This window comes from Protopterus annectens, chromosome 1.part0 (genome assembly GCF_019279795.1).
Source record: "Protopterus annectens isolate FY-2018-M chromosome 1.part0, PAN1.0, whole genome shotgun sequence".
NCBI classification, from domain to species: Eukaryota; Metazoa; Chordata; order Ceratodontiformes; family Protopteridae; genus Protopterus; species Protopterus annectens.
This window is the reverse complement of record NC_056725.1, coordinates 231,204,979-231,229,441: the sequence shown is the minus strand read 5'-3', so window position 1 is coordinate 231,229,441 and position 24,463 is coordinate 231,204,979.

Below are 24,463 nucleotides of genomic sequence, written 5' to 3'. Positions count from 1 at the left end.
AAATTGAATGTTTTTATATTTACAATAATTACAGTGACCACATTTGAACATCCCACTATTAGGTTTATATTGTTGCAATGGGCGTTCAAAAATTGTTTTCAGGGAAGGTACCCTTTTAAACACCATTAAAGGTTTCGTTCCTAAAATGTCCCCACATTGAGAATCTTGGATAATCAATTCCCAATTGATATTGAGAATATTCCTGAATTCTAATACAAGTTCATTGTATGGTGTTATTAGACTGGATCTATAATTAGTAATACCAGATGGAACAATTACATTATCACCTAAAACATTTACATCATCCAAAACAGGAACCTGTGGATTAAATAAAGGGGCCAACATGCCATTTTTTCTCTTATATTGAATTTCTTTTATAAGATTAAGGACCATATTATACGGATAATCCCTATTCAAAAACATTTGTTTAAGAAATTGACATTCTTTCTCAAAAAGAGAGTCCTCAGAACACATGCGTGATGCATGAACAAGTTGTCCCTTTACTATACCACGTTTTTGAAAATGGGGATGGTGGCTAGTAAATGTTTCAGTATTTATTAATTATGTAAAGTAAATATATATCTTACACACAATGCAAGTATTTATTGTAGGTGCTGTTTAGGTTATTTGAACATTTGTTTTTTATAATGGTTCTATTTGTTTAGTTGAATAATTGATTCATGAATTTAATTATTTAATTAATTAATTGTTTAATTGAATGATTGACACCCTCAAGTATATATGCTGGATGTGCTTGGTTTGTCAAATGGTCCGAAGAAGTGCGAGGATTACCCGCATGAAAGCACTAACCATTTTAATAAAGAAGTTTTACGTCTTTATCTTGCCTGCAGTTGGTACCGGTATTTTGTTTTACTTGTTTGTATTTCATTTTCGTGGTTTTTACAACCACATATATACATAGATTAATCTCCACACAGGTAAGTATAGATAATGTAGATGTAGAGAAACCCTCTCCTGAGGCAGGAAAGATGGGAGTGAGTGGACATTGCCATCTTTGTCTGTGCCTGTGCATGTATATATATATGTATATATATATATATATATATATATATATATATATATATATATATATATATATAATGTAAAATGAACATGTTCTTCAAATGTAAGCAATGGGAAACTATGAAATGCCCAGAATACTAATGGTAAAGACATTAAACAATTTTCCTGATATTGTGCAATCGGAGAATTAGTATACCCAGTTGTGTGAGTATGGTTTACCAATGTGCTTTCCCCTACAAAAACTCTTGTTTGGTGCTTTTCATTTAATGACGATGCCATTATCACTGAGTGTTAACCCATTAAATGGCTCTTGATATTAAAGATGCATGCAGGACATTACACCCACACTCATATATATACTTCCCTAAATTGTCTGTGAATAGCCAGGACTAGTTATTTGAATCAACATGTAGGCACCATATCTTACAATTAACTCTTGTAGAGCTCTTGGTGTGAAGTGCCTATTTCCTTGGTCAGTTTTTTTTTTTTATTTCATTATGTTAATGTATTTGTTTTTGTGATAATTCTTGGATATGTAATAAAATGAAAAAGAAGGCTGGATTAATGAACTATTTGACTACCATTAATGGTAAACCTTTTTGGGTGTTAATGGACATAGTCAGCTCTTCTAGTAAGCTGTCTGTTGATAACTGTGTCAGACATGTCCCTCAACTGTCCAGATTTTTGCCTAATATTTTTGGCCTGTTACTCATAAAATTTGTGGCTTTCTAACAAATCATCAAGGATTGAAGTCACCACATTATGGTGAACACTTGATTTTCAGACTTCATATCCTTCGGAAAATACATAATAATACAAATCTTGTTACTCTAGTAAATTTCTACATTTATTACAGCAATATTTAAAATCTTTTTGGGCTTTTGTTCACCATTATGTTAGGCTTTGTTCAGATTTCTTGCTTTTTGAGATTAAAAGGTATGGCTGGCAAATAAAGCAGTTATGAAGTAATGACAATTTAAATGGGTGTAAAAATAACATAGTTTTCTCCATTTTCCATCAAACTGCTCTGATAAACTCCCCACCTAATTGAGAACAGTATTTATAGCAGTTATCACAATTATTAGAGCATAGCAAAGTACTAACTGAGAAACAAAAACATTCAGCCATGTCTTTATTAAAATAATATGGCTATTAGTAAATGTTTTAGACTCTGTCCTCCAGTGTCTGTGAAATCTTTCAGTTTTGCTGTCCCTCCACCATGTGTACTGCATTTACATGACATTTTTAAAATTAAAAATTAAATGAGATGAATTCCAGGCTGCCATGATTACCTCTGTTACCCATTTGAAATGGGCTTGATGTGTTATGCAACAATCATTAACAATGTGATGGAGGGTTCAGCCATCTGAAATTGCAAATGAATGTTGCATATACTATTACAAGATTTGCATGTGCTATACAATTGTTCTTTCATAAGTTGTTGAGCTAAAATTCTTGAATGTCAGTAGCCTGAAATAGTAAATCATTGCCAGTGTGTGTGATTTTATATTCCCTTCCTTCAAAAGATTTCTCCCTTCTTTGAGTTGCTATGAGCATGGAGTTGTTGCATATAATTTCAGGGGTTGGGTTGCAGAGGTGTGGGCTTGCTCACAACCCACCCCACAAAAAATGCTTAATATTAACTTTGTTCCGCCTTCTGTGTTTAAAGCATTATTTTTTCCATGTTTCTGTTCTTCAGAATTGTGGACTTCAACAATCCATAGTAGAACCATTTCATTATGTAAAATGGACATGACTTGATAAAGTTAAGTGAGTATAAAATGGAAGGTGATAAAACACTGTACTGCATACTAATCAAATTTAGATTTACAGTCTGTGTGTTATGGTGTCCTTACAACAGTGATGACTGTGTCTGGTAGTTTCTGTAGTTTTGGAAACATTTCCTGCTCAAATTTTGATGTTTCACTCTGAAGGTACTTTGTCCAGCTTGCCATAAGTAAGGTCTAGCTGTTCTAATAATTCTGCTTGCCTTTGTGTTGGCAGTTGTAGCCTCTGTTACCATTTTTGTCGGGCTGGAAAAGATGTACCCGTTCTTACAAAGATCCAGGTTATTACATTATCTTTATATAATGCTAGATGTAGAATTTTTTTCTCTTGGCTGAATAAGTCAGAGCCATTGCCACCATGTGTAGAAGCACTTTAAATGAAAAGTCAGAGCAGTAGACGTGTCATGTACTTACACAGACAATATAATGCCACTTTTCTTTCAACAGGGCATGACGAATAGCCAGCATGAGCACTGCAAAAACACACACAGAATGCCTTTTTATGATGGTGCTATTAGCTATGAAAAGATAATATAATTCACAAACTTGCTTTGACAACTCGCTATGTTTGGGCTTTCTATGTCAGTGCCATGGCCTCCTCCTCTTTGTCTTAGCCATGTGAATTCAACATATGAATATTTTACAGCAAGTCAGTCACATCTTGGATGCTTCATGCAGCTGCAATTTGGAGTTCACAGTCTACAATGTACAGCTTATGTATAGTATGCATACATCTGGCAAAAAATATAACCAAGGCTAGTTATTTCTATTTTTTATATCTGATTGTATTTGCCTATGTATAGTGTGTGTGTGTGTGTGTGTGTGTGTGTGTGTGTGTGTGTGTGTGTGTGTGTGTGTGTGTGTGTGTGTGTGTGTGTGTGTGTGTGTGAGTGTACATGGATGCATGTAGATACATATTTTTACTTTTAACTACTCACACAAATTGTATCCAAATGCATAAAACACCATCTACATATTCATGCAAATTTAAACACGCACACACACATACTCATATATATATATATATATATATATATATATATATATATATATATATATATATATATATATCTCAAAGGAAAAATATACTTTAAAATTATCGTTCAGGTTAAGGCACTTTAATCTTGCAGCAAGGAGACAAAAACATGCTAATACAGAGTTTGTCCGACTAGAATCAGGAAATGAAAGCATTTTTATACATTTTCTAATAAGACATTGCCTACCAAGCTGACGTAGTAAATCACAAGTTTTAATATCATCATTTCGTAGTGATTGTTTTTGTAAATTTCTGCTTGTACATCAATTTTTGTGAGAAACGTCCTAAGAAAAACAACGTGGCCTTGGCTACCACTAGTTAGATATATGCAATGTTACCATTCAATGTACTATGGTTAATCTGAGCACAAAGCAAGTATAGATTGCAGTTCATTTCTCCAACAGTCCTTTGTCTGTTTTATCTCTTCCTTCTGCAGTTGTGCATGTTCTCATACTTCGATCAGAGCTAATTGTTCAAAATCATTACATTATAGAATATGGCATTGTTCATTCATTGCTTCCTGACCTAGCAGATAATCACCTGCTTCTCAAGTACATTTCCAAAAGGCATAAACATGAATTTTGCTGTGCTAGCAGTTATTAGGTCAGAGGGCATCTTGCAAGTTTCAGAAAGCACACTGCAGTTTCAAAAGCATCTTTTAGTCTCATATAAAACTAAGCTGTATATAAAATAGTGCATATAAAATAGAATGAAAAACGTGTTAACTCATTTAGTTTCTAATTAGCATTAAGCACACACATTAATACATATTTTTCTGACATTTCCCCCCTGTTAATACTTTTTAATTCTATTTTCAAAAGAATAAACAGTTTGCTTCTTCTCCTAACCTCTTCCATTCAGGATTTGCAGTTAAGAGAGTCATTCAGTTTAAACTTAAGAAAGTGTTTCACTTTTCAACAACTCTTCAAATTCAGTACTTTGATACAAAGTCCCAGAAACTGACATGTCTATAAAATCTTTGATTAACTTTTTCATGCAGGGAATACCACAACAAATGCATGCTCCTAATAGGAGTAATCCTACACAAACGCAATCAGGATGTTCATTAGGATGGAACCCCACCCCCCCAAACAAATTCTGGAAAAAGTCCATCAGAGGGTTTGGGCCTGGTATGGTCATGGTCGACACTTGCTGGATCACCTCAAGATGGTCGTTTATTTCATGCTGGTTGTCAGGAATATATGAACAGCATTCTTCATTGATTAAAGTGCACTTACCACCTCTCGCCGCTAGGGTGAAGTCGAGAGCCATGCGGTTCTGAAGCACCACAGTTCTCATAGCATTCAGTTCATCAGTCACTAATTCGAGAGCAGAAAAAGTCGCATTGCTCATAACTTCGAGAAGTTTAGACAGTTTTCTCAGCTCCCAAATCGATTTCATTGCACCATATGCAGGGGCTATGCCTGCCCATGATATAATGGTGTCACTCAAGTCCATGTGTGTCAGTTTATCTTTATTCTTTACGGAGTTATAGTTTCTCCACTCTGCTTCGATTCATCCCACTGGATTCTCGGGTCTCTTAATTGGACTTCTAGGTTTACTGCTGACCTCTCTGACGTTTCAAATTTTTTCCTGAGGCAAAGCTGCAGTGTGTTGTATGGCCGGAACCAGGTAACCCAAAAAACAACTGCCGGACCAATTCTCAGGTAGTCATTTATATGCTTTTTTTCCCAAAAACAAAATAACAATTCTCTACTTTAGTATTGATATAAGCTTGCCCTGCATGAAACATTTTCTTATCAATAATAGAAAGCTGTTTTAAAAGAACAGGATTATGTTGTATCTCATCAACATTTCTATGCATCTTCGCAAAATATGCATCATAGTTTGTATCACAAATAGTTTTAGTCTTACTGGCTTTAATATAACATTTATAAGAAACAGTCGCATTGCAATTGCTCCAACCCACCTGAATAGTGTCATTCTTGTAAAAACATACAATCCCTTTTTGTGTAACAGGTAGGTACAATGCTATTTTGTCTTGTGATTTCACAGGTGTAGTATCAAAAATCAAGTTTTCCCAGGTCTCATTGACCCCTAGTCATTAATAATCGCCCGTATGCTGTTGGTATAGCTGTGCCAATCCAGCAGTTCGAAACATTAAAAGTCTCAGCATACACATATTTAATTGCTTGGTAAGTGTTAAAGTTTGGATGTCAGTCTATGAGTAATGCATCACGTTTGTTCCATTCAACTCTTGTGGCTGGGAAAAGGAAAGGTCACAGCAAAAAGATCAATGTTATCAGTATAGCTATCAGAATAATCATGCAAATTTTCTGAGGTTGTTCTGCATCTCTATTTACTCTATACCTGGTCATTTTGTTCACGTTGTACAACAGTAACAAGGTTTTTGTCCAGTTCAAAGTTCTTAACCAGTTTACAGTGTGTCAGATGAATCCAGGATGCTCGCTCTGTGATCTTGACTGCAGTGGGTGTCGACAGTAGTACCTGGTACAGTCCTTCCCACTTCGGAGAACTCCAGTTCTTTTTCCTCACAACCTTCACCCAGACCCACGTGCCTGGGGCTATTGCTGCTTCTGATGGTCTGGTTTGCTCTTTATTTGAAACAGAATTTAACTGCAAAAGTTTGTTATTCAAAAATCGCCTCATGTACTCTGCAAGTGAACTGTCAGCCTCCTGCTCTGCAGGCATGAGAGGTTTCTACTGAGGTGTATAATATGCCCTCCCAAACAGAATTCCAAAAGGAGTTAACCCTTTTACATTTGGAACAGTTCTCATGCTCAACAGTGCCAGATGTAGACAGTGCACCCAGTTCTTTTGTGTCTCACTAATCAATTTCTTAAGTTTGTTTTTCAAAACCCCATTGTGCCTCTCTACTAATCCTGCAGACTGGGGGTGGTATGCGCAATGGTTTTTCAGAGAAATCCCGAAATATCGGCTTAGTTGTTGTATAGTTTGATTTACAAAGTGTGTGCCATTGTCACTATAAATCATTTCCGGTATGCCAAATCTAGGAATAATTTCTTTAACGAGGACTTTTGCAACAGTAGCTGCATCTGGATTTTTAGTTGGAAAAGCTTCCACCCATTTGGAAAACATATCTATAATGACAAGGCAATACTTCTTATTTTCGCATTTGTTCAGTTCTATAAAATCCATACAGATAGTATGGAACAGATACGGTGGTGTTGGGAAACTCCCTTGCTTAGGTTTTAATGCCCCTTGTGCATGATGGTTGTTACAAACATGGCATGCTGCACAAAAATTTTTTGTGTAGTTTGTAAATCCATACGTCGTAAACACATGATTCACTAACTGTACCATCCCCCCTATTGAGACATGGCACTGCCCATGGCTCAACAAAGCTGCATATCTAAACAAGTTAGATGGCAAAATCGGTTTCTTCTCTTTGGAGATGTACAGTCCCTTCTCAAGGATTGCTCCTCGTTTTATCCACTTTTGTTTTTCTACATTTGTAGTAAGTGTCTGCATTGTTTTTAACATTTCTAAGTCTAAAATCTCAGATGGTTGTAATTCCTCACTCAAAAGAAATACTTCTGAATTTGAAGCTGCTTGTTTTGCAGCTGTATCAGCCCTCGCATTACCTTTTGAAATTCTATCCTGTTGCTTGGTATGAGCTATGCATTTGCAAATAGCTACTTTCTGAGGTAACTGAATAGAGTCTAATAAATCTAAAATAAATTGTGCATGGTTAATTGGTTTACCAGTAGATGTTATCATTCCTCTATTTTTCCACTGCTGTGCAAAAACATGTACAGTAGAAAAAGCATACTGGCTATCAGTAAAAATATTCACTCATTTACCTTTTGCCAAGGCACATGCCCTTGTTAAAGCAATCAATTCTGTTGTTTGCGCAGACAAGTTGTGTGCTAAAGACTTTGCTTCTAAAATCTCAGTATCAGAAACTACTGCATACCCCACTAGATTCTGTCCTGTAGGACCACTCCTGCATGAGCTGTCCACATAGTATGTCACCTCGGCATCATCCAAGGGAACATCTGTAAGATCTTTTCTAGGTAGTGTCTTTTGCTCAATCTCCTGCAGACAGCAGTGTGGTTTGCCATCTGCAGGGGTCGGGAGCAAGGTTGACGAATTCAAAGTTGTGCATCATTCAATTGTCATATGAGGTTGGCTCAACAGTATAGTCATACAGGAAAGGTGTCTATCAGGAGAAAGATATGCTACTTTTTCTTGCAGTAAAATAATCGCGACTGCATAAGGCACTCTCAATGTGAGAGGGTGGAACAATACTACTGAGGCTGAAGCCTGCACTGCCATTGCAGCCGTGACTACTGCTTGTACACAGTGGGGCAGGGATCGCGCCACTGGGTCCAGCTGCGATGAATAGTAAGCTATGGGGCATTGTTTGTCCCCATGCTGTTGTGTTAACAGTGATGTCATATAACCTTGCTTACAATCTACAGTTTGGAAAAATCATTTATGATAGTTTGGTAATCCTAAAACTAATGAAGAAGCTATCAGTTGTTTCAATTTGTAGAAAGCTGATTCTGCTTCAGGTGTCCACTGTAATAAATCTTGTGCTGCCATAGGCTTTTTGAATATCAAGTTGGTCAGTGGAGCAGATTCCAAAGCATAGTTTGGAATCCAGCTCCGACAAAAGTTAGTAGTACCTAGGAAGGACATCATTTCCTTCTTGGTAGGTGGTTTAGGTGCTTGTAATATTGCTGTTTTTCTGTCTTCATCTAATATTCTGCTTTCTTTGGATATTACATATCCCAGGTATTTGACCTGTTGTTTCCAAAGTTGCAGTTTGTTTTTGTTTACCTTGTGTCCTTGAGTGGCTAAAAATTGTAGTAATGCTATGGTATCGTCTCTGCATTCTTGCTGGGTGGGGGCTGCCAGCAGAATGTCGTCTACATAAAGTAAAATCTGGCTGCCTTTCAGTGGGATAAATCCCGCCAGGTTACTTGCCATTTCCTGTGCGAATATTGTTGGACTTTCACAATATCCCTGTGGTAGTCGCGTATATGTATACCTTTTCCCCTGAAATGTAAATGCAAACCAATGTTGGCTGTCAGGGTGTATCGGTATTGAGAAAAATGCATTGCTAATATCTAACACAAAAAAAAACTTTTGTTGAGGTTACAAATCATTTAATATAGTATGTGGATCTGGCACCGTAGGTGCCCTGGGTATAAGTATGTCATTTACAGCTTGTAAATCTTGGACCATACGCCATTCTCCGTTTGCTTTCCTAACAGGAAATAAGGGTGTATTACATGGTGAATCGGGAGATTCTATCAAGACTCCTTCCTTAAGTAAGGCTGCTATTATAGGTTTGATTCCTATTTCTGCATCCTTTCTCAAGGAATACTGTCTCTTTTGAGGTCTAAATGCTGATTTTGGCATGATAGTAACTGGTCCTGCTGTACGAATAAGTCCTACATCTGATTTCCCTGTTGACCAGAGAGTCTCTGGTGTGTCTCGTAAGGCTTTTTCCTCTTCCTCTAGTAAGAGTGCTACTCAGCTGTCCTCACTTGCCTGTGAGTGTACAGCTGGGTGTGTCTGTGTTATCCACTTTAGTTTCTGCTTTTGTACTCCCTGTTTGGAAAGTTCTAACTCTGTCTGCTTTTCCCACCTTGTGACTTTTTCTCCTAGGTCTGCCCACTTCACATTTCTATCTTTAGTTAAACTCACATGTGGTAATTGATTAGATTTGTAAAGTGCTAGGAATTCCTGAGGCAATGAACAGCTCACTACACTGTTTCCTTCTGTGTCCCAGTACAAATTTCGTAATACTAATCTTTTAGCATGCTTTCTAAACAGTTCTTGCTCATATTCTTTATCAGGTCCTGGTTTGCTACAGTAATATAGAGTGCAATGCAACAAATGCTGTTTATCAGTGTCAAGGGAGGGGGATTTACTGATGGCTACATTCATCAGTTCTGCGGTTACTATCCCTGGACCAGTCGTAACTAAGTCCTGGCTGTACCAGTAAAATGTTTCACCCTCCGGTCGCACTACAAAAGTATCCATTTGTCGCTGTGCTTCCATACCCTGCATAGTTGGAACTATGGCTATGCCAAATATCTGCATTAGGTCTCTGCCCAAGAGATTCACTGGGCATTTTGCAGAAATAACAATTTTGTTTTTCTAGGTCATCCCTGAAACTGGGTCAGTTATCGCTATGTTGTAGGAGAGTGGCTCCCGATACAGCTGTCCATTAGCTGCTTTCACTAATATGTAGTCAAGTGATTCTGAATTTTCTGGTAGTTTGGAAGGATGTATCAGGGTCCGCAAAGCCCCTGAGTCACACAGGAATCTAACTTCCCTCCCCTCTACCAGAAGTGTAACTTCTGGTTTTGTGTCTGCTAAGTAGAGCTCTAGGCTCAATAATGCTAAGTCCAAAATTTCATGTTCTTCATTATCTGTGATTTCATGCACATCCTCTACCTCTTCTATCATGTCCTCTACCCCTTCTATCACATTTGCACCTGTCTTTTCTTGTTTATTCCTTTCCAGTGATTCTTGACTACCATATAGTCAGTCCTCACCCTCCTTGTCTTCTGTGGTTACCTTTTTATTTTGCCTGCAATCCCTTGCTAAATGTCCCTTTTTCCCGCATTTAAAACATTCACCCCTTTTCTTTCTCTCTTCAAAGTCCTCTGATCGTCTATCAGATTGTTTGTTTCCATGGACATTTTTCTTACCCTTCTTCCCAGTTTGTACTACAAAGACTTCTGATCCATCTTCTACTGCAAATACTTGAGTTTTCTTTTTCTTTTTGCTATTAAAATGCCTTTTGGCATGTCTTGCATATTCAAGTAATGACTGTAATCTACTTGTACGATGAGCTACCATGTGCTTTGTAATAAAGCTGCTAATAGGTGCAATACTGCCTTTCAAAAATGCATTCTTTAGCTGCTGTTCATATGGGGAATCATGTCATTGGTCTTCAGGTACCTGCATTCTACAATGGTTATTAAAACATTCTAATAATCTGGCATAATATCTATCAACAGTTTCACCTTCTTGTTGTATGCATTGATTAATGCAAGTCCAATCAGCCCTAGGCTTCCATTTTTCATCGATTCGGTCTGTCAGACCTTTCACTCTGTTGTCTAGTTCTGCGTTACTATGTGGGAGTTGTCTAAGCTCTGCGTCATGGGGATTCCAGTTGCCACTGATCATGTGCCAATCTGGACCTACGATTTGTCTGACTACTTTCTCTACTTCCTCTCCATTCAAATAGTAACTTAACCTCATGCCCTGTAAGTCTTCTAAGAATTTTCTAAAGTTAACTTTTTAATGGGGAATTCCCTCTGTGGCTTTCTGGATGTCTTCCGGTGTCCACAGTCTATATACTAGAAGAGTTGGGTCCTGTCCTGCCTGTCCTGCCTGTGGATTTGGCACTTCTATGAGTGGACATATCTCTTCTTCACTCATAGCTTGTGAATTTTTATTTATTTCATACAATTCAATATCCTCTCTTAAGTTGAGTGCTCGAGACCTGGTCTCGATAGGATCTCTGACAAACGGCTTTGGTTCTGCAGGAACAGCTGGGTATAGCGGAGGTGAATCAGCTTGTCCACTCACTTCATATTCTGGTAAGGGAAGCGGAGAGGGCGGAGGGGCTGTTGCTATTACCAAGTTATTGTCTTCTTTATCTAAAAACATTGCTTTTGAATTTTTAATCTTTTGTTCCCTGCGATTTGCTTCCTCAAGCCACCTGTGTGCCTGAGGGACTCCTAATTGTCGTTGCTTTTTTAGCTGACCTTTCGCATCTGTTTTAAGTTGTCTAACAAGTTTAATAAGTAAAGGTTTATCTAAATTACCATCAAATTTATATTTATTAACCCATTTTGTATAATACCTAACATTGTCGGCACGCTGTAATTGCATTTATTTTGCGTCTTCGGTTAAGGGCGGGTCTCGGGAACTTTTTGTGCACTGATTTCCCATGTTGCCTTAGCTAAGTTAAAAATTGTTACATAACCCTTTTTATCACGTGGTACCACGACTTACACTTTTTCACAGTTTATCTAGAATAACTGCCTACCTATTCTGTTTCCCTGATCTATGACAAGACAGCAATCTTTTTTGTCCCTGATCTGCACATGCAAATCTCCCTGACAAAAACAATAATAGTGTAACAAGTCCCTGATCCAAAACAGAAAAAGGTAAATTCCTCCTTACGTGAGCCTCCATGTCTTGATCCCACCGGAACGTTGACTCATCCTCCAATCACAGATCAGAAACAGTGGCTAGCCTCTTTTGAACGACAATTCAGTCGGAGGTCCTTCAAAGCAAAAGAACCGATGTGGCCTCTTTGTATGGGTTCATGCCACCGGGCCCAATTCTGACCTGAGCTAGAGTGAGAGATATGCTTCCGGTCCGAAGGACCAATCTGTCAAAGGAAAAATATACTTTAAAAATGATCAATATATGGTAGGTTCAGGTTTATGTACTTTAATCTTGCAGCAAGGAGACAAAAACGTGCTAATACAGAGTTTGTCTGACTAGAATCAGGAAATGCAAGCATTTTTATACATTTTCTAATAAGACATTGCCTACCAAGCTGACATAGTAAATCACAAGTTTTAACATCATCATTTTGTAGTGATTGTTTTTGTAAATTTCTGCTTGTACATCAATTTTTGTGAGAAACTTCCTAAGAAAAACAACGTGGCCTTGGCTATCACCGGTTAGATATGTGCAATCTTACCATTCAAGGTACTATGGCTAATTTGAGCACAAAACAAGTATAGATTGCAGTTCATTTCTCCAATAGTCCTTTGTCTGTTTTATCTCTTCCTACTGCAGTTGTGAATGTTCTCCTACTTCGATCAGAGCTAATTGTTCAAATTCACTACATTATAGAATATGGCATTGTTCATTCATTGCTTCCTGACCTAGCAGATAATCACCTGCTTCTCAAGTACATTTCCAAAAGGCATAAACATGAATTTTGCTGTGCTAGCTGTTACTAGGTCAGAGGGCATTTTGCAAGTTTCAGAAAGCACACTGCAGTTTCAAAAGCATCTTTTAGTCTGATATAAAACTAAGCTGTATATAAAACAGTGCATATAAAATAGAATGAAAAACGTGTTAACTCATTTAGTTTCTAATTAGCATTAAGCACACACATTAATACATATTTTTCTGACAACATATACATATATATATATATATATATATATATATATATATATATATATATATATATATATATATATATATATATATATACACACACACACACACACACACACACACACACACACACACGTATATAGGTGTGTGTTTATGTTTATGTATTACAGGAAAGGCTCACCCAGACTCTGCTACAATTTGCTGTGAGGGAAAGGATAGTTTGCTTTTTATTTGTTGTATTTTGTATTATTTTATTGTCTTTTTCGATTTTGTATACTGTAATTAGTTTTCTTTGCACTGTGTTTTACTTATATTCTACTTTTAACAGCATATTAAAACTTGAAAAGAGACGACAGCTCTGTCTCTTATGAGTCAGACAGAAATTAGAATAGGTCAATTAAGGAGTCACACAAGTTGGAACAGGTCAGTTAAGGTTAATCATCTGTGAAATGAGAGGGTGGAGCTAGGAACTAAACCTTCTATTTAAGGGGTAAAATAAAACATTTCAAAGCATTATTGGAAAGGCTCACCCAGACTCTGCTACAGGTTGCTGTGAGGGAAAGGTTAGTTTGCTTTTTATCTGTTGTATTTATTACTTTATTGCCTTTTTTCTATTTTGTATACTGTGAGTTGTTTTGTTTACACTGTGTTTTACTTGTATTCTGCTTTTAACTGCATATTAAAATTTGAAAAGATACCACAGCTCTATGTCTTGTGAATCAGACAGAAATGTTTCCCACTCTCCCACCTGGTTACTGTTGTGTTCTTAAATACCACTGTCTTTCTAGTTGCCGGCCCCTTATGTTAATTTGACAATATATCTCATTTCATTTTGCGAAGTCACTCCCCTTCAACTATTTAAATTTATTGGCCATTCTACTGTATTCCATAGTACCAGAATCCAAAAGTGACCACCCCTTTTCAATCTATCTTGCTGTTTTAAAAATAGTGACTCTACACTGCAACTTAACTTTTTAAACAGGTAAAACTTAAGTTACATACTTTCACATCTAACTCCTCTAGTGCATACTGCAGTGTTTAGGATAAACATTTTTTTTCATCTTACCTTCAAGCATCTATTGCAAGACCACCAGTTATTGGAGATCTCAAACTCTGCCTCTCAGTAGTCATCTTGGGATTAGTGTTTCTGTTTTCTCCTGGTGAGAGAAGGACAGCAGTTACATTATTTCCTGTAGACTGCTGATCACCATAAAGCTTAATAACTGCTTTTTAGTTGACAGTTTGGAATCTGTACTTATATTCTGATCCTGATGAGAGTTGAAGCAGAGTGCATTGATTCCTGACTCTTTCTGGTTGGAGAGTGAGTGTCTGTGTGTAACATACCTGATTGGTCTGGTTGCTATTCAAGGCAGTTACCAGGAAAAGGCTACAAGCCTGCAGACCCTTGCATCATCTGGGACAAGACTGTGGATCACCAAAGAGGCTGTGGCCTGCTTCTCTTCTTGGGATTGGTGCTAACATTTTGGTTCTGGTGAGAGAAGAAGCAAAGGAGTTTTGTATTCCAACAGAGTGAAACTGTGGTGAGACCAGCATTAGTAGTAACCAGGCAGTAGCCATTCATGGGACTCCCTTCTTTTCATCATTCTTGACAAGCTAATTCTTTATTTTTCAGTAATAACTTCAGAATATCTGCCTAAATACTTCATACTTAAATTTTGAGTCTACTTGTTAGTTTCCCCTCAAGTGTTTGGCAGTGCTCTGTACAGACTCAGACACCTTGAGTGACATTTTCCTGTAAAATAACTATATAAGGAAACAGCTCCAGTACTTAGCAATAATAACCATCCCTCCTGGCATGTATAAAGGTAAGTTCCTTGTGCTTTCTCCTATTAACCTGGTGAACTTGGGCATTCTGAGGCAGTGTAGCAACTGCCTCATGTACACAGATAACCCTCTCCTCTTACCTCATAACACTCAGACTTGTAAGAGATGCACTTATATATCCAAATTTGAAGCCATGCATTCTCAAGCCAAGACCTAAATAGCTGGTCAAGAGGAGAAGGTCAACATCTGCACCATGCCACATGCAACACATAGCCCTCCAGAACACCCACCATCACAGCTCTCACATAAAAACACAAACCACATGCCCACCTTCACCAAGGCTTTCAATAGAAATCTACCCAAACAGTAGAGACCTCCAAGGCAGAAATGCACTCAACCACCACTACACAGCACAAACCACAAGACACATAGTTCACTTACACACTGTGCCCCTCAAACTAAGCCCCTAAGGCAAAACAGCTTGCCCAATACACTAAGCATAGGTGACTCAAAAGTGAGGCACTCTGATGTCTCACTCACTAGGTTGAATAAGGAGAAGGTAACAGTCAGTTGTCTATCAAGTGCCAGAATCCGACACATAAAAGACGCAATCAGGTCACTCCACAGCAAGTACAAGTATGACTCTGTAACTGTCCATGTGGGTGTGAATGACTTGAGATGCACCTCCCTAGACTATATGAAAAGAGACATGGAGGAGCTCTCGGATTATGTGGCCCAGGCAGGTATGAACCTAGCCCTGACCAGCATCCTACCATCACCCAAAATGATACAGCAGTACAAGCAGAAAATGATTGACTTCAACAACTGGCTAAGTTTCTGGTGTCATTCTAAGGGGATCCAGTATCTGTCTGCTTGGGATGACATGATTGACAGACCTCGATGCTTTGCCAGAGATGGCCTGCATCTGTCAACCCTGGGTTTCTGGATACTGGATAAGGCTCTTGCCACCCCTATAGTGCCTTTTGTAGGTGATGTTCCAAAGACCAAATTACCACCATAACAGCTATAAATAAATCCAATCTGAGGGTCATGCTGCTCAATGCTATAAGTCTAAATCTCAAGATGCACTTGCTCTATGCACTCCTCAAAATGGAGAACATTGACATTTGTGTTGTAACAGATACCTGGTTTAAAGCAGCAGAAAGTACCCCTGCACTACCAGGCTATAACTTATTCCACACCTTTCGTCTCCAGAGCATGGACTAAAGCTCCATAGGCTGTGGTGTCTCCATATTCATAAAGGATATGCATACCTCTAGACTAGTAGCCCAGCATAACGCATCTCAGATACTTCAGATACAACTAACATTGGGTAAGATGGTGATTCATGTCGTAGCCTGCTATAGGTCCCCAACCATGTCCCAGGACTCTCACTCCACATTCCTAAGCACCATGGAAACTATTAGGGTCCAACCCAACACTCATACTAGGTGACTTCAACTACCCCCTCCATTAACTGGGAAAACTACTCATGCACAAATACACTGGCCCAATGCTTCCTGGAATTCATCAGTTCTATTGCCCTGGAGCAGCTCATCCTTACCCCCACTAGAGGAAGCAACATCTTTGACCTGGTTATTATTAACATGGGAAACCATTGCTCTACACCAGTAGTTAATTCCTCCCTGGTTAGATCCAACCACAAACTAATCACCATGGAAATTGACATCTCACCCACACCCTCTGCAAAAGTAACCACCATGAAAAACTTCTCCAAAGCTGACTTTGGGCTCCTAAAAATAGAGATGGCTAACTTCATGGCACCCATGTCAATGGAAAATACATACATGACTGCAGAATCATACAACAATGCACTGCATGAACACATACATAAATGCCTGAAACTAGTCATACCCAACAGAACCAAGACGCTGTCCTCCAAAAAAAGGAAGCTAATCTGGTGGTCCCTTACCATTAACAAAATCTACAACAGAAGGAAGAAACTGTTGCATTAAAAGGTGAAGTCCCGAGTCTGGAAAAACTCCCTTATTAGCCTCAACAAAAATTTGAGATCCCTCATCAAAACCTCTAAAGCCAGCTATAAAGGCAGACTTGTAGCAGACACTAAAACTAACCACAAAGCCTTCTATAGTTATATCAAGAATCTCCACAGAAATACCCAGGCTTGCTCTGAATTACTGCACAATGGTACCTCTTATACTGATATTGCCAACATACTGGCTGACAGATTTAGTGCCATCATTACCCCTTTCACCCCCCCAAAGGACCAATCACAATACTGGAGGAATACCAAGCACCCAGCATTACTGCAGCACAGGTTAAAGCTGCATTGTCCAAGGCCAAGAATACAGCTTCCATGGGACCTGACAATATCCCTGGATGTGTTCTATATGAACTACAAAGTAAACTGGCAACACATCTGTGTGCCCTGTTCAGTCACAGCCTCACCTCAGGCTTTGTCCCTACCTAATGGTGCACTGCTACAGTCATCCCTCTCTATAAAGGGGGAGTGACTACAGACCCTGGGAAATATCACCCCATTAGCCTGATGAGTCTGATATGTAAGGCTATGGAGTGCATCATCATGGACCTAGTTAACAAGGCTATAGAGAATCTCCAAACTCTAGATCCCACACAATTTGGTTTTGTGAAACATAGATCATGCCTGTTCAACCTGGTTGACTTTTTTGAGTCAGTCAACAGAGATGTGGATGAGGGCAAGGCAGCTCATACAGCCTAAGTCGATCTGGCCAAGTCCAAACTAGGTATCAACCCCTATATCACTTAAATGGGTTGCAAACTGGCTCACAGATAGAACCCACTAAGACCAATCACTGGTGTTAAAGCCATGGCTTTAAGCTTAATGCCAAAAAATGAGTTGTCATCCCCTTTGGGAAAAGTTCAGTTCCCACTAATTACCACATCTATGAGAGCCCAGTGAACACTGAAGGTGTTATAAGAGATCTGCGGACACAGGTTGACATCAATCTCTCCTTCAACCACCACATTGCCACTGTGATCAAAAAGTCCTTCTATGTGGCACATCTCATTACCAAGGGTTTTGCATCCAGGAAGAAAAAGGTCATCATCCCTCTCTACTATTCCCTCATTAGGCCAATCATCAAGTATAATGCCGCATTTGGCATGTACCTCACTAGACGCATGCAACAGCTGGAAAGGCCATAAAAGTACCTCACAAAGAGGATCCTAGGCCTTAAAAACATGTCCTGCAAGGGTGGACTCAAAAAACTCCAGTTATTCTCTGTCTCATATCGTCTACTAAGAGGTGATCTCTGCTTGACTTACAAAGCCATGCCTGACCCAGCTCTGTTAGAAATGTTACAGGTAAAGAAATCCCAATCCCTCCTCACCACATGCTCCAAAGACCTCAAACTCATTACCACAATCAACAGAACATGCTGGAGGGACAGGTTCATAACCCAGAGACTGCCCATGGTCTGGAATAGACTTCCCATACATGTGAAGTAGAGCACCTCACTGGCCCTCTTCAAGAGAAATCTTGAAAGAGTGGCTGGGAAATAGAAAGTTAACCCTGGGGATCACGCCAGTGGCTGTACTTGATAGAGGCACTAGGAGCTAAAATCGGGCACCATGAGGCCAGGGCACTTCTATGGGTTAGGCTTGTAAAGGCTCCAGGGCCATTAGCCTAGTACACACCTATGAACCTATGAACCTATTACATTGATTATAGGACTAATAGTAGAGCAATAAATATAGTAATTACAAGCTGTTTGGAAAAAAGCACCCAAACACCAAAGTAATCTAACAGACCCATCTGCGAATGCACTAATTCTGAATTGAATGTGCACACACACACACACACACACACACACACACACACGCACACACACACACACACACACACACACAAACACACACATACACACACACACACACACACACACACACACACACACACACACACACACACACACACACACACACACACACACACACACACACACACATATAAATGAATATAAATGAATAAATAAATAAACTAAATGAAATAAATACATAAATAAATTGTTCTTGCAAGGGAGCACACTCCACTATACCCCAAGGGAAGAATGTCCTAAAACAGCAACAAATCACACTAACAATAGACAAATTATTGCAATCTGAAAGTACCATATTGCAAATAATATGCACACTCAACAAAGCACAGCGCATATCTATACATAAACACACACCACAGCATAAGTATTCACTTATCCAGATGTCAACAAAGTAAATTGAATAGGTTGTAGTTTGATATAATATAGTTTGATACAAAAAATACCACAAATGAATTTGAACAAACTGTACTTTGGCAATGCTGTCTGACACCCTGATAGAGAGAGAGAGAGAGAGAGATAGTATAGGTATAGATATGTGTGTGTGTGTGTGTGTGTGTGTGTGTGTGTGTGTGTGTGTGTGTGTGTGTATATATATATATATATATATATATATATATATATATATATATATATATATATATATATAAAATGCATATGTTACATTTGTGTGAGAATGTGTGCATGTTTGTGCATGCCTGGTGGTATCAAAGTACTGGTTCTACCTGATTTTTTTTTAAATAACTAAAGGAAACTAGATCCTCTGTACTGTCTATCAGTTTCAGAACATCATACGTGTAGCAGGCAAACAGTGCACACTTTCTGACCCATTAACATTTTTTTTCTGTCTGTTGTTTTGTGATAGTTCTGAGCACTTTTCATGAAGCATCACTTCACAACAGGTAACTGATAAGTGATGTGTGCTGCACGTGTCTTGTATTCAAATGAGACACTGAGGCACTGTGATGAGTTCAAGTTGCTTATTGCACATAAACACATCAGGAGTTGTAACTGGAACAGATATTTAAGCTAAGCTAACTGACTGACTCATTACTTCAAACACACTTGCATGTGTATATCCAGTCATGCCTGCATTCACTCTGACTATACAAAAATGGCACTGATCTAGCATGTGCTCAGTAACTTATATGCATGTGCTATCTAGCTACAGTGGCTAATTATGTACAACACACACATTGATCTACATCCTCCCTCTTTGGTTTGTTCGATATGTAATAGGAGAAGAAGATATTTTAACAAGCTAATTATCACATCAACATATAACAACAAATAAAGTCAAGTCCAAGTCAGTGTGCATTTCGGATTTGGTCTGGAAATTCTACCTGATCTGGTCATATAAAAACTTTGACTGGGTTTAACAACAGGGACTGTCTCTGGGGAATCATTCTCAGTTGGAACTTTGGGATTAAATCACAACTGCTTGAAGAAAATACACTGTCCTCTGGAATTCAAACAAGTCTAGAGTCACTCTGAGAAACAGAGTCTCTGGCACACACAATCTGCTGCATCACTGGGTCGGAGACTGGCAATAAGTGTCTTCATTTCCTTCTAAAATCCATTCCATCAGATTGTATGATGCAAGACTTTGGTTCTTAGCAATGTTTTTTGATGATACTCACTCGGTCATTTCCTTTAGATTATGCATTCTCACAACTTCTCTTTGTGTTAATGGTCAAAGAAGTTTGCTGTACTTATTGTAGTGCAACTTTTGTCAATGACATTTTCTCATTTGTATCTGAACATTCTGTTGTTCTTTACATTTGGTACTAATAATTGTTTACTTTTTCATAAAGATGTTGTCTGTAATCTCTGTGCAGGTGAACCAAGCAAATTACCTGGAGGAATGTTTCTGAGATTGAGTGAAGAAAAGCATCAGTACCATCTCTCTTGGATTTCTCCAACAAATGTTTCACACTTTGAACTGCACACTCCGCTAATCCATTGTACTGTGACTACTCAGGACTACTAGTAACATGGACAAAGTCCTAAGACTCAGCAAAATTCTTGAACTGCTGCCTTGTAAATTGTGCACCATTGTCAGTTATGACTTTGTGTGGACTACCATGAACAGAAACATGTCTCTTCAGTTTTGTAACGACAGTGCTGGAGAGTAAGTTAGGAAGAAGGTCAATTTCAACCCAATTCAAATAAGAGTCTGTTAACATTAAATAATGCTGAGCATTCCATTCGGAAATATCAGTAGCAATCATCGATCATGGAAATTCAGCAATCTGGTTTAGCTGAAGTGGAACTTTTTTGTTGGTGTAATTCAGTACTATTGGAAACTTGAACGTGCTAGAGTTTCCTTCTCTATATCTTTTAACATAGAAGGCCAAAATGTTATGCCTTTTGCCCTTCTTTTGGTTGAATCAGTACCTGGGTGGCCACCATACCTCTCAACCTGGAAACATCAAAAATCTGGACAAGGTCCATGAAAAATAGGTACAAATCTCTACGCTGATTAACATTAAATTTGCATACATAATCATGAAACCCCACCCACTCCAATAGAATTGTGGGATACCAACATTCAAACACAAGCTGTTGAACAGACAACTAAAATATAGCACCAGAGTCCCCCTGCAGCCATTCCAATGTCCCATTATCTACCTATTTTGCCCCATTTACCATAAATACTAATGTGTACATACATACTGCTTTACTTCTACAATGGATTATCTGGATTTCTACATTTTATAGGCCACTTGGCTGTGGACTCAACTGTACAGCTGTGCTAGTGGGGAGTCTTACTGGGGATCCTGACAGAGGGGGAACCCAGACACCGGACTGTGTTCCCTGTGTGCTCTTAAGGGAAATTATGCTTGATGCAGAAAGCTGCATCTGGAAATACTGGGAGAATCCATTTGTGTTCCAAGTGAACATCCCTCTCCAGTGTCAGTGGTGAGTTTTCAGGCTCCTTGATTACTGGCCCACAGTGGGGTCGTCACATGAACCACTGAAATATTAGTTCTTAAAGTGACCACAGTGAAAAGGAGACACATGAAGAAAGCATAACACAAGAATTAGTCACATTTTCCACACAAAAAGGTAGAGAAGTTTTATTCTCCTTTTTGTAACTCAGGGACAGTTTCTCCCTCGCATGTACGCAGTGAGAGCTAGGACCACTGCTATATATGGGTAAAGAGTTGGATTAGCTATTCCCTAACAGCAGAAGAAAGACAAAAATTTACAGTGCTGAAACCAAGAACTGAAAGTGTTTGTCAGTTTGTTTACCTCTTAAGTAGATCAGAATGTGTTAGACCTCTGACACACACACAAAAAAAATGCAAACGCTGAGTAAAGTTAAAAAATGCTGCCAAGAATTAAGTACGGGAGGTGCAAATTATGACTAGTTTATGTTTCTAATTTTGCAATAAATTTATTTGGTAGAAATCTTCTGTTAAAAATATGCAGGTACATAAAGTGATTTATAACTACATACATATGTGGATTATTTTCTCTGTAAAATGGGCAGGCCACTAATGTAACAATGACAGCTGTTGTGCTGAACACCTGTTAAGCATTCCCGAACTGGCAGGCAATTTACCCCTCTCACATTATTAGATTGGGAAGTTTATGAAAATAAACATATGCACTACTTTGAAGGATGGGGGGGGGGGACTCAAGATCAAGGGATGAAACCTTCCTGGCTTACACATGTAGTCACTAGGCACTCTTAAGTATAAGTTTCATGAACACGCAGTTGGCTCTCTTTTTAACTCAAAAGCCCCCCCATAAAAAGCTATCAGTACTACCTGTCCAACACTGGAAAAATAAACTGATGTATATACTACCAAAATGCCATGTGTACCGCTGGTATCTTAATTAATGGACTGCTGATATTCCCCATGTACCACCTATTGTACAAATAATAAAAGTATGTGACAAGGTACAGGATTCTCTAAAATCTTGTAAGATTCACAAATTAGAGCCTTAACTCTACTCACTAAACTCCTAATTTCTAGTTAAAGTAAACTGTTACCCAACAGACAACAGCAAATGGTCAGAGATTATACAACTCCCACCCCTGCAACCCCCTCCCCCCAGCCAGAAATCATCTGGGCCAAAACCAATGGCTGATTGATGAATGAGAAAAACAAAATGAGAAGAAAAATATCATCAACATGTTAAAACTCTGACTAATGACATCCACAAAAACCAGAAGACTGTTTGTAGTCCACATGCTACAAAGTAGATGTACCTCTACCAGTTCTTTATTTAGCTGCAACACCTGTGATATTACAAAAATGTAAAAAGGAAATGCCAGCACTAGGACATTGTTTTCAATTTGCTGTTTTATGCTTATTAAGTGCTTAAAAGTGACTTAGAATTCTGATCAGCTCCAGTTGTTTGAAAGGAAAGTCAACAATCAATGTCACAGCACATCTAGATAAATGTATATGACAGCAAGGCAAGCTACAGTTCAGTTAATTTCACTGTTTGTTTATTTGAAGACAACACGTGCATTTCCTGAATACCCAGCCAGGATTAGTATGAAACAACAAACTTCACAGCCCTGCAAATGGTAAAATATGTAAGGCAACCGAAGGAGATGCTACCCAGATTATATTGGAATTATGTATGACATACTGCCAGCAAAATTCAACAATATTAATAAAGTTCAATGCCTTGTTCAGTATTTCTCTTCTCTCTCCTCCACCTTACACAACACGATCCTTGTCTGATCTACTCTCCAGCATAACATGTTGCTCTACAAAGTCATAATTTATTAATGAAAAGTTCACTACACCAAAACCAGATTTTATATGCATTTTCAGCCACAAGGGTAGCACATGTATTCCGAAATATAAATGGATAAATGTTTCTGTCCTTCAGGCAAGCAAGTATATGGAATTTTACAAGAATTAAATAATGCAAACCTAAAAATAAATAAATACACAGAAGCACACACACTTTGCTGACAGAATAAATAACGGTGAGTGAGAACGTCAGAATTGAACTGCCCTAAAGAATAAAGACATGTATCCTACTTGTTCGTTTACATTGAGTTCCCCGCTCGACAGAATAAAGTCATGTTTCCCAATTCTCACTTGTTGGTTGATGACTTCACTGCTCTGCAGAAGAACTGAAAATATCTATCCATATAACCCGCTCGCTTCAATTCAAAGTCAGGAAATGGCGCGATGACAGAAAGCTTGATTCCGACAGGCTGATGGCGCTGACGGAGCTGACGTCATCACGCACGTGATGACGTTAGCTCAAAACCGGGAAAAATGAAATATAAAAAAAGAAGTTGCAGAAAAGTCGGAAATGAAGGGGTGCCACTCGTGAATCGTGGCACCCCATGATTTAGACCCCAAAACTCGGTAAATACCGAGTAATTTGGGACAGTTGAGAGGTCTGGTGGCCACGATGCAAAATTCTGATATATTCCTGTTGTAAAGTTGAAGGAATTACCACTTTAGGACCTTTCAGGATGATTTCATTTTCCATCATGAGTTCATCTCTGTATGGAAAATTTATATTTATTTATTTATTGACATTTGTTAACAGGGAAAGTCCACTGGGTAAGTAACCCATTTTCAGTGGATGCCCGGGGGGAAAAACCTCCACAATTAAACAATAAGATATAGACAGATGACAAACAATTTTCAAGTATCAAATTAAACAATGTTACATGATTAAAAAAAAATAAGCAATATATAGACAATATTAACCTTAGAGTAATCAGAACTTCTATAACCTTTGATAAACAGTTGACAGTGTAGTACAATAATTTTGGGTTGTTACTTTTAGCATAGCAAGAAAAAAAACAAAACATGGCAGTTCTTGCTGAAAATCAGTTACAGCAGTAATAGTAGTATAAGACCAATGCTGTCTGGGTAAGAGTTATT